We start from the raw sequence: 12,732 nt of genomic DNA, 5'->3' as shown, positions 1-12,732 counted from the left end.
TTATTTTTTGCAGTTGTGTTTTTCTGTTTCTGAAATGATTAATTGGATCCAGGAAAGGGTTTGTGCAATGGAAACTTACGTGTGATCTGGATCCTTTCAAGAAACGCGTCAAAAAGAAAACGGCTGGTTTCTAAAATCATTCTCGATGGACATATAGACCCGATGCTGTATTTCATATCGGACAAGGCATAGTTTTTTTTTTTTATCGGGGCTTGTTAATTTCGCAACGCCAGCTGTGAGATGACTGAAAATCCTTACCGGATGTTTGAACGGTCACTTTACTAAATCTGTGTATGGTGTGTTGATTCTGGTAATTGTATAGCGGGGCCAATATTTTTTGATCTGACTATCAATAAGAAGTGTACCTAACAATCTCTGAAGAATTCTAAGCACAGTTAACAGATCGTGAAAAAAGTACGACTTTTTCAACAAGACGGATTAATTAGCACGCTTTCATGAGTGCTTCTTTTACAGAACGAATGCCCGCAGTAGCGGTGGTCTACGCATTCCCCGTATTTGTCTAGTTGTAAATATTTCCGTCGGAGCTATTTAAAGAATAGATTTTATGATAAATCTTTATACAGATCTGAATGAAATGAGACAAGGTTTATCGACCCGTGCTGAACGTGGCAGAGCTGATTTATAACGGGGAATTGCATAACTAAGATGTCCCTATTCGGAAAATAAAAACAAAATTATATTTTTTTCTGTCCCTTGCTATCTGGAGATATGTGACTTACAAATTCATCTAACGGTAACAATATTAAAATTCCACGCAATATGACTCTTCTTTAAGGAAATTATTAATAAACTATAATTATCATTTTTTCATTTCTGTATTGCTTTAAATACAAATTTAACGTATTTCAATACTTAATCTATATAAATCGAATCCTATAGTTTAGTTATAAAAATTCAACACTTAACTAGTTTTTAGCTGAAATCTACGTCAGAGTTTTAGTATATAATTTACAAACTGAACTAACCGGAGCTTCTTCGGGTACAAAATATTATTAATACCTGGAAGGGAACCTTCTTTCAAAATTAAAATAAAATATTTCGTACGAAAATGACTTAAATTTTATTTTATTTAATTCTTAATCTTCTGAAATGTTCCACTAAAATTCATATGTAGTGAATATATAAGAAAATATATCAATGCAAGGAAGGAGAACTTCCTTGCAAATTTCGTTTGAAATTTCAAGAAAGTTTCTTTAAAAATGATACAAAATGCTATTTTTCTTCAATTTCAGCGTTAAGAAAACTTTTTTTAATTATTGTGCCCTGAGTGTGTAAATTAAACAAGAGTTTTTTTTTCTCAAAAGGAAGCGGATGTAATTTTTTATCGTACTACCACAAACTTAATTTTTATCTAGTAGTTTATTGTGAACATTTCAATTAACAAATAAATAATATAATGAAAAAAAAGTAATATAGCAAAAATATATGTAATATAATACAAATAATTAAAAAATAGTCATTGCTAAAATTGTAATATGTACTCAAAATAATATGTTTATTATTCAAGATTAGTGAAAAAAAAAAACAAAAAAAAACACTGATGTAATCCCATGCGTAATACCTTATAAACAGTAGAACAGATATATTTGAAATAATAGGCAGAATTTGAAATAAAGTGATTTAATTTTGTATAGAACATCAAGATAACAAAATAAAACGAATATTACTATCGTTTACAGATATAACTTTAATTGTATGCATACTGCATAGGTAACGTACCAATGGAAATTGTAAAACAATATTTTTCTTTTTTTATTAAATGACTGTTGTCTTTAGAACAGAACTAATTTTTATAGATGAAATTCTTTTACCTGTTTGGATGATGAAATTTGTTTTGCTTTGAAGGGCGTTAATAAAACATTATGATTATGATCATCATTAAATTTGTATTATGCTTAAGTATATTCTCGTCTAAAATACTATATTATCTCTTGGGGCTTCCTCAAAAAGAGGGAACGAGTTTTTAAGATACAAAAATGGATTATCAGAACATAAGTTGTCGGGCGTTCATAAGTATGAGTCGTATAGACAGATTTTTAGAAAATTAAATATGTTAACTTATTCTTGTGCTTATTATTAATGTGCAATCTTTTATAAAAAGGATGGTTACTTATTCTTAAAAAAGATCAATACCCATCCTTAGCAAAGCGAACAACCGAGCTGTTTTCGTACAACTCAACACAATATTTCGGCTAACGCGAAAGAGATATGCTTTCGTAATCGTTTTTAATAAATTACTGAACCGTTTAAAAATATCATCCCACCAATTTATTTAAAATACACTTAAACGATTTTTTTTTTTGGGGGGAAATAACTTTATCTTGTCGATTAATTTTTAAATAATCCCAGTTAAAAAAAAAAAAATCAAAAAACCCTGATTGTTCTGCACCCTGTCCAACGTGCACATAAATATAAGCTCAAAATAATGTTTAACAACGCCTTCAGAATTGTAAATTATTATGTTGTAATTCTTTATATTTAATGTTTTTAACATTATTTCATGTTTTAGAAAAGGCATTTGATAACGTAAACTGGAATTAAATGTTCAGCATTTTAAAAAGATTTATGGTTCAAGTATAGGAATAAAAGAATAATTTATAACAGTTACAGGAACCAAACTGCAACAGTAATAATTGAAGAACTTAAGAAAGGGAGTTCGACAAGGATGTTCCTATCCCTGTTACTTTTTAATCTTTACATAGAACTAGCAGTTAATGATGTTAAAGAACAATATAGATCCGGAGTAAGAGTGCAAGGTGAAGAGATAAAGAATCTACGATTCGCTGATTATATAGTAATTCTGGCTGGGAGTAAAAAAGATTTAGAAGGAACAATGAATGGCATGGATGAAGTCCTACGCAATAACTACCGCATGAAAATAAACAAGAAAAACGAAAGTAATGAAATGTAGTAAGAATAATGTAGGTGGACGACCGCTGAATTTAAAAATAGTAAGAGAAAAGATTATGGAGGTAGAAGAATTTTGTTACTTGGGAAGTAGAATTACTAAAGATGAACGAAGGAGGAGCGATGTAAAATGCCGAATAACACAGGCAAAACGAACTTTCTGTCAGAAATATAATTTTTTTACATCAAAAATTAATTAAACGTCAGGAAAACATTTTTGAAAATATGTTTGGAGCGTAGCTTTATATGGAAGTGAAACTTGGACGATCGGAGTACCTGAGAAGAAAAGATTAGAAGCCTTTAAAATGTGGTGTGTGGTGCTATAGGAGAATGTTAAAGATCAGATGGGTAGATAAAGTGACAAATGAAGAGGTGTTGCGGGAAATAGATGAAGAAAGAAGCGTTTGGAAAAGTATAGTTAAAAGAAGAGACAGACTTACAAGCCACATATTAAAGCATCCTGGAATAGTCGCTTTGATATTGGAAGGACAGGTAGATGGGAAAAATTTTGCAATCAGGCAACGTTTGGAATATGTAAAACAAATTGTTAGGGATGTAGAACGTAGAGGGTATACTGAAATGAAACGACTGGCACTAGATAGGGAATCTTGGAGAGCTGCATCAAACCAGTCAAATGACTAAAGGCAAAAAAAAAAAATTATTTTTTAAATAATTAATATGAAATTCATTTTCATCCATTTTTAGTTTTCCGCCAGTAACTCTATTGTTATAATATATCTTTAAATAAATCTGCTAAAAGCGAGACTAATTAACTGAAATATATTTGTAATTAAGACAGACCACGAGCTCGTAATTATTTCAAGTGAGAGATCATAGATATTTCTAAGGTTGCAGTCGTATTTATGTTCTAATTATGTTCAAATTTTATGTTATTTTATTTTATGTTTAAATTATTTTCTAATTTAAATAATTCCATTCTTAATGTTTTCTTATAAATATTAAGGCTGATTTTGCTTTGTACCGTACAAACTGTACAACGGAAAGATAAAGATGATTTACTAAATTTTAAAAATTTTAACCAAAAATAATTTTGAAATAGTTTTGTACGCGAAATATATATTTTGAAAAATGTTCTGTATACTAGCTTACACCTGGAGTACAGTGAACCGATTTAAAGAAACTAAATACTTAATTAAATTCTCAACAGCTAAAAGTAGAATCGATTATTTCTGAGCGAGCTTGATTTATTTAGGTTTTAAAAAAATTACTACAAGAGAAATGACCGCTGCACCAAACAGATACCTACATTAATAAAGTTTCAATTAGAACTTTTGTAAAAGAACTAGCCAGATAGGCGAAGCGTTTCTTTTGCTTTAAGCCGACATCATTCTTTAGATTTACAAAAACACGCTCAGATATTAACGTTTGGATTTAAATTAAATCGTTTTTTATTAAATACTGGTATACCCGGCAATGCTTCGCTATTGCTAAATTTGAGTGTATTCCTATACATAACAAAATCTCATGCCAGACTAAGAAATATATGGAACTAATAAGATGTAAACATTCCCGGGACAAATAATGATAAATTGTGAAATTTTCAGCGTTATCGGTAAAGTAGTTTTTGAGTTATTAGGGCATACACAAAACGAAAATTGTCTTTTATTTATATAGCTTACTCATATTAATTTAGTTTTTAAATAATAGTTCTGGAAACGTTTGCTTTGAATAAAATAGTTCGTCTCCAATAATTTCCATTTAGAAACAATAAATGATAAAAAAAAAAATTTTATGGGAAAATCATACGCAGTATCAAATCGGTCTGTTTATACTTAAAGTCATCGACTGTATAGTGTTAATGTACGTGTTAAACAACTACATAATGTCTTTTAATTATATAGACGGATCGTTTATTTTTGCATTTCAAGTTTCTGCTTTTTACAGTGCAATGCGGTAGTGTTTTAGTTATGATTACCGGTACATGATTTTTTATTTGTTAATGCTTTATCTCTTTTCTTATATTATACAAGGTCGTACATGCTTGTAATTATAATTAATACGTAGAAGGGGTGTAATGTGTGATTATTTGCGTTGTTTCTCTGGCTAGTATAACAAATTATTGTTGGATGTTAATTTTAAATTGAAGTCTTGTTAAGTGACAGTAAGTCGATCAACATATCACGTGTTGCATTTTATAGAAAGCATCTATAGGTAGGTAGCAATGTGACAAGGTCATCGACTAAATTTCTCGGCTTTAGTTGCTCTGTTCTCTTTGTTATATTATATTATTTTTTACATAAGGTGGTTTTTCTATTTAAATTTAGTTTTTATAAACTATTATTCATTTATTTTTTTTTTGTTATAACTCTTTGTTAAAAGTTTAATTATTTTTTTAAGTTCTTGACTTTTTTATAGGTTAGTTTGTTTTCTATTGAATTTTAATTTGAAAGAATTTTTTGACTGCATTTAAGATAACTGGTTTTTCTCACACTTTTCAGTAGATAAACCGGAATACATACTTTACGTAACCGTAATTTTTTCATTTTAATTATAGAATTGATAATATTATATTATACATATTATATTAAAGACGTAAAAAAAAGCCACTTTTGTTTTTACGTAACATTATACGATTTTCCTTCTTAAGTAGCATTTATAATCAGTTAATTTATTTGTTTCAAAAGATTTTAAATTTCACTAATTTTTGTTTTACTTTATCTGTACAAGGGGGAAATATAGGTAATTATAGTTTTAAATATCTTTATACAAATATTTTCCCATATTTCTCAGCCTCATCGGAACTGCTCTACTGATAAAATAGGTACAGGAACACTATAGCTTTATAGAACCGGAAATACAAATTTTTTGACTTACATTACATTATAGACTGAATATTACCTAAATTAAATTATATTTGTGTCTGATAATATCCTGATTTATAATGGTATAATCGACTCAGGGAAAAAGTAAATGAGTTTTCTCATTTACTTCATTCCTCAATTTTCCTATATAGAATACAATTATTTCATTTTTCACCTTTAGGCTACACTCCTTTCTTAATGGAAAAAGGATTTTTATTAGCAAAATAAACGCATGAACTTAAATAATTTTAAATTAAGCGTTACTCCTATATTTGTAAATTTTTTATCGCGCGAGATAAATTTCAGTAAAAACTATTTAAATTGATAATACAGTTTTACCTTTAGTTATAGAGATTTAAGCTGATTTGTGTAAACTTTCTTTGTCAGTGAATTTCTTTCACACCAAAAATAAATCGATTAAAACAGCAATAATGAAATTAATTTTTTTTTTTTTTAAATTTACCTTCTCTATACTAATAAAGAACTATGATAAAAGTATTCTAAAACAAGATTGCGTTTAAATACCGATACAAAAATAGTTATTTAAAATTTTAACTTATTTTTGCTTTGTCTAAGAGTAATAACTTCCACTTTATAACCAGTAAAATGTAGCGAACAGAGTGAAGACATCACTTTAGGATTTAAATATCTCCTTTATTTTGATAGATTTGACATGGCTATGTGCAACAGTATATTTGACAATAAAGAAGGAAGCGGGAAATTACTTCATTCTTCTTTTTCCTTAGAAAACATAGAATGAGTTGCTTGTAATCTTGAGAATGGCTATGCTAATTTTAGGAAAGATTTGTAGCTTTCATCTCAGATTGGCTATAACCCTTATGTTTTCGTTCATATAATATAGAATTAGATCATCAAATACAAATATGAATTTTGTTTTTAACATTTATTATTACAGAATAAAAATACAAAACATATTTAAACTAAAGAAAAAGTTAATGTTAAATGAATGTTGTTTTGTAAAAATTAATGTTATGTTTGTGTTGTTATCAATGTTTACTACATTGTACTGGTTATACAGTGGACTTTATCACTCTCAGAGAAAGCAAAACTAAGTTTAAATTTTAAATAATTTTGTAAACGGTATTTAAAAGTAATCTTGTTTTAAAAGAGTTTAATCATAGCTCTTTATTTGTACAGAGAAGGTAATTTAAAAAAAAAATTAATTTCATTATTACTGTTTTAATCGATTTTTTTTGTGTGAAAAATCAAGTTTTATTAGTAATCTATCGATCAATTGGCAGATTAAACGTTTATATTTTTTTTAATAATTTATTCCAGTTTGATCAATCTTTCTTATTATTATAATATTTTCACTCTAGTGCAATACAAGCAAATTTAATGTACATTTTTTGTGTTTTAGAATTGGCAAATAAGCTTGGTGAAAATGAAGGACTATTACTGAAGTCTATATAGTAATAATCAACGTTGAAAAAAGTGGCCAGTGAAAGGATTAATCCAATCTATTAAGTTTAATTATAACTTTAATAATCATCCACTCATAAATTCTTCTATTTTTATTGTTTAACCTTGAAAAACTTTTAGGTTACGAAATTACATTAACCTATATAATCCGTATTTATTAATTTTTTCATAAAAGTAATTGCAAACAAAGTATTAATAATTGTACACTAAAAATACCCTTAATGCTATTTCACATATTTTAATTTATGAATTATTTATTATTCTCTGTTAAAGAGTTTCGTTTATTTTAAGAGCGAAAATACAATGGCTGATTTTTACTTACTAGGTGTTATTTATTTTTACTTATTAACTACTTTTTACTTAATAACATTACTTATTGAGCATCATAGTACTAAAACGAATATATATATATATAAGGTATTTATTAAATGGCAATCCTTAAAAAACTTTTCAGCTATTAAACATGAAAAATTAAATTTAACAAATACTCCTATGTCGAAACTATTTATTTTTTCGGTATGAAACCACCACAGTCCAATTACTCCGGGAGCGCCCATACTAGGTTACTCAAAAACTTTAATTAGAAAAGATATGGTAGTGATAATTTTAAAGGGCATTGAAAACAGAAATTTTGACATAAAAATCTTTAAATATTTAATTATCGGATTTAAAAATTCCATAGTAACGTGTAGAGGAAAACTGACTATCGGTATGTATTGGCCTTACAAAAATGTCGATGTTTTTAGTGCGTCTAGTAGTGTACTTGTATTGGTCAGTCTGATATAAGGGGTAGAATGCTAATAATTACGATGTCTTAACTATATTCCAACTGTCGTGTCACTTCTTATAATAATTTAAACATATAAATAAATCTTTTATCCTGATCGGTGCATAATATAATAATTAATATATTTTATAAATTCTGTGATTATAAAATAAATTATAAATAATTACATATACTCGTATTAAACATACAAAATAGATATAACTAATGTTAATATTAATTAATTAAAATATAAACATATTCAACAGTATTAAAATAAACGCATGAATAGAAAAAAATGACTACAAAATAATTCATACTTCAGAAGACGTTATTGTAAATTATTTTGCGTTCATATTTATGTGCTCAAATCCCTGGATTAATTTTCAGTTTAAAAGGAATTGAAAATTGTACGATAGCAGTTCAAAAAATTATTTACTGGACAGTAACCGTCGAACTAAAAACATGGATAAAATCAGTGTATTATACTTTTCAGGTGGACGTAATCGCTTGGATAGAATTCCCATCAATGATAACGGTCAAATTCCTGTTATTCATAAATCGAAATATCTGAATAACTAATGTTTTATTTGACAACAATTTCTCGTGGGATGATCAAATTAGTTTCGTTTGTAACGATATAAAACCGTACCGTTTTGTTTTGAAAGCGCATTAATAAAACACTAAGATTTTCTTCATTAAATAATGAAGTTTGTCTTTATTAAAAGTATTGAGTACAAGATAAGTTTGTCTTCACTATTTATTATGCTTACGTAAATTCCCGTCTAAACCGTAAGCTCATCTCTTGAGGCTCCCTCAAAAAGTCAGAACGAGTTTTTAAGATTAAAAACTCATATATAAAGAATGTATTCAAGTGTATTTTCTTTCTAAAACAAGGTCATAAAATTAATCGCGAAACAACAGAAGTGAATAAAGAATAGAGGTTTTTATTTGGAGTTTTTCGGAATAGGCTGCTAAAGAGAATTTTATGTTGAATAGCGCACGCGCACGCGTGCACACACACACACACACACAAAACAAAAAATAAGATTAAAAATTGAATGTCAAATCACTGTTGATCTGACAGATCAAAAAGAAAATTCAATAATCTCATTTTAATCACTGTTATTTTAAAATTTATTCTCTTGAGCATTATTGTTCCTGTAAAAGAAAATCTTTGTTGTGTTTTAAATAAATTTGTGGAATGATTTTTTTAAATGGTTCAGAACTTTATTATAACTGAAGCAATAATAAGTCTCTTTTTCGTAAATATAAGTACTGTATTGAGTTATGAAAACGGTTCTGTTGTCTGGTTTCTTAAAACTAGATATTGTTATTAGTTTACTAGCACCATAGCTCTAGAACTATGCTGCGAGAAGGAAAGTACGGTAATCGGTTAAAAAATGGGTTAAATGGGTTAAAAATGTTCGTATGTACCCTGTGCTGGCGTGTTTGAAGGTTAATTAATAGCTTTTGACTGGAGAAACTGATTTTGATGAGATTTGGCACAGATTAGTGTATATGAGGCAATTTGTTTGTAAACGTTTGAGGTCGATATCTTCAACGGGTAGGGTTGATAGTTTCTTTGGGGTTTATTTTCTCAGAGTTTTTCAAACATAATCCCACTTTATATTAAGCACAGTACATGCGTACAAGCTTATCTTAACATTAAAAAAAATTTACCCCCAAATTCTTTCCTTCTCCAGAAATCGACAAAAGTTATACTTTTATTTATTGCATATTTTTTTAAAAGAATATTTAATATATTCCTAAGCATAGTAGTAGTGCAGTTGGCTAAAAAAAAAAAGAAATACTTTGGAGGTAATGTTGGGACTGGGGAAGCCCATAAAAGTATAAAAATATCGATTTTTTTTAATTTTTCAAACTCTTTTTGGCACAGTTTAACTTTTAATAATAATATTACAATAAAATTTCATTATAATTCATCCCTAGCCCTAAAAAGAGGATTACAAAAATACACGAATGGCCACGATCAGCCGTCGAGTTCACCTCATAATGTCCGCCAAAATTAAAATTTTGTAATAATCATTACGCAATAATGGTGTAAACTATCAGGTAGTTTCAAACGGAATAATATAAGATTTACTAAAATGCATAAAATTTATAAATTTTCTAAATTAAGTGTAACACCTCAAAATGGCGGAGAAAATAGTATTAAAATGGCTTTTTAATAGTTGAAAAATCATGTCATAAAATCGCCAAAACACGAGAAAAATAAATTGTATTAACTTAGCGTACGTAGGACCCCAATAGAGATTTATTAAAATATAACAAACTCATTTGCGCCACCTACAGATTTGAAATTTTCTTTTTAAATTTAAAATCAGAAAAAATGTGTAAAATTTTAATTATAACAGATACTGAAAACGAACCAATATCATATTTGATTATAAAATATGATTACATAATATGTGAGTACTGATTTGATCGACCGCCAAATAATGTCACGTGATCTAAGAGAACTTTTTTTTTGTTTAGCCTCCGGGAATTACCGTTCAGGTATTACTTCAGAGGATGATTGAGGATGATGATTATATGCATGAGTGTAAATGAAGTATTGTCTTGTACAGTCTCAATTCGACCATTCCTGAGATTTGTGGTTAATTGAAACCCAACCACCAAAGAACACCGGTATCCACGATCTAGTATTCAAATTCATGTAAATGTAACTGGCTTTACTAGACTTGAACGCTGGGACTCTCGACTTCAGAATCAGCTGATCTGGAAATCTAAAAGAATTTAAAACATAAAAATAATCCCTTAAAGATTTATATAACCCTAATATACAGTAATGACATTATTGAATTATTAAAATAAGTATATCATAATGACAGATATTAAATTTTATAATTATATATACATTATATGCATATACTACTCAGATGTGTATTATATATACACATAAAATTTATAAATAGCAACTGCATTAAATCAAACAATAATACTCAAATATATTATACAAACATGTAATATGTAATAATCTGAGTTAAGTAGAGGTTTGAAATAATAAATAACTTTGTTAGAAATTAATTAATAATTGAGAAAAGAGTAATAATAATAATAATAATAATAATAATAAGAATATTCATTCCGGAAAATGTTACTAGACTTTTCATTGATAACTGGTTTGAATTGCTATCGTATTTTTTGCAATTCTTTTTAAATACTTAAGGTTTGCTGGGATAATTTGATATTATAACTATTATTGCCTGAATTTGATGACTAAAATACATATCAAACATTAGTTATTTATTTAAATAATGAAATTAAACACTAAAATAATGAAATTAAATTTTATAATGAATTTAAACACAAACATTTCTCCCATATACAACAGAGGAGATTTATAGCTATTTATATATTCTAAGTTAATATATTTATTGAAAGATATTTGACGTACAGAAGCAGTATATTTTATTAATATTTTATTGGTTCTGTGTGCGTTTGCTACTTTCTAACTCTTTATGTTCATGTCTGTAACTAATACTGATTTAATGTTCGATGTGGTTCAATATGTTCACACCCAGATGATTACGTAATAGATATTGAAAGTGAAGGTAGGTAGATCGACGTGCTCATATTTTGACTTAAAAAAATTATTGTTCTTTATGGTCAAATTGCGACTTATTCTTCGGTGATTTAACTCTTGAATAGTTTTACTAGAAAAATTAAATAATTTTTTTTTTATATAATCTGCTTACTAAAAATCTATTTTACATTTTTCTTTTTTTTTTAAGCAAATAAATATATTTTTAATAATAAGAACGTAAAATATTCATTTACTCGTACCATTTTTTTATCTATTCATTTAACGAGAATTAGATAAAAAAAGTTACCAAAGTACTATATGACTTTCCCGCTCACATCGGTCAAGTCATGATTACCAAAATAAGATCTAAGCATCCAAATTTCAATTTGTATATATATGCATGGTAGGTAAAAAATTTGCTTTATTTTCTTTAAAATCCTTCCACTCCTGAAACTAATTTTGAAAAAAAAAATTAATACAATCAATGCCTCATATTTAGAAACATTTGAGTTATATTTTAAGATAATCGGTTAGGTCAATCCTAAGGTATAAGATCAAAAGCAGTGCGGCACATGTACGTACGTTTTTTTGGTCTAGATGAACTAGTTAGACCCTAAAACGTAATGATTTGCAAAACACCCGATACCCCATCTTTGATATGACCACCATACTTTCCCTTTTAATATAGCTATTCTAGCTACATTCTCTGGGAAAGTAAAACATTCTAAGACCCTTACCGTGAATAGTATCTGAGATCGCCTGATTTAGCTGCCGATTAAATACTAATAAAATAAAAAGCAGCAAACTGTTTATACTAATTAGTTAGTACTTCTAACAGAGTTTTAAAAACAAAATGTACTTAATACGAACCGACTTTTTTTTCATATGTTTAAGTTTGACTTTTGACTAAATAAATCTGTTAGGGTTTAATTTTAGGGGAAGTCAGTTGTCTTGATATCAAATTCATTTGAAGTTTAGGATTAATTTGAACAGTTGGTAGATCAATAGATGTTTTAAATTTGGATTTCTTCAATTTAATCTGTCAGTGTGTGTGTACATTAACTCGATTTTATGTAATTAAAGTTGAAGTGTTTTATGTTAATGAAATATTAACAGATTGTAAAAGGATTTACACAATCCTGCTCTAGTTCAGATTATAGTATAATAGTTGAAAACCAAAAGTATAATACGTGTATATGCACTCATTGCTTCATTATTGGATTACT

The 12,732-nt window shown here is 27.8% G+C and overlaps 1 protein-coding gene and 1 long non-coding RNA gene across 3 annotated transcripts in view; one reads left to right on the top strand and one right to left on the bottom strand.

The window, feature by feature from the left end:
- LOC142323969 (uncharacterized) overlaps positions 1–7,335 on the top strand; it is an 87,446-nt gene extending 80,111 nt beyond the window's left edge. Inside the window, exon 3 of the long non-coding RNA XR_012756185.1 lies at positions 7,132–7,335. This is a non-coding gene — a long non-coding RNA (uncharacterized LOC142323969). The remainder of the gene's footprint in view (positions 1–7,131) is intronic.
- Positions 1–12,732, bottom strand: part of LOC142323966 (SEC14-like protein 2) — a 195,432-nt gene that overhangs the window by 113,526 nt on the left and 69,174 nt on the right. The gene's annotated exons all lie outside the window — the stretch shown is intronic.

This window comes from Lycorma delicatula, chromosome 4 (genome assembly GCF_047948215.1).
Source record: "Lycorma delicatula isolate Av1 chromosome 4, ASM4794821v1, whole genome shotgun sequence".
Taxonomy (NCBI): domain Eukaryota; kingdom Metazoa; phylum Arthropoda; class Insecta; order Hemiptera; family Fulgoridae; genus Lycorma; species Lycorma delicatula.
The sequence above is the reverse complement of the archived record's forward strand: the minus strand, read 5'-3'. Positions and strand labels throughout refer to the sequence as shown.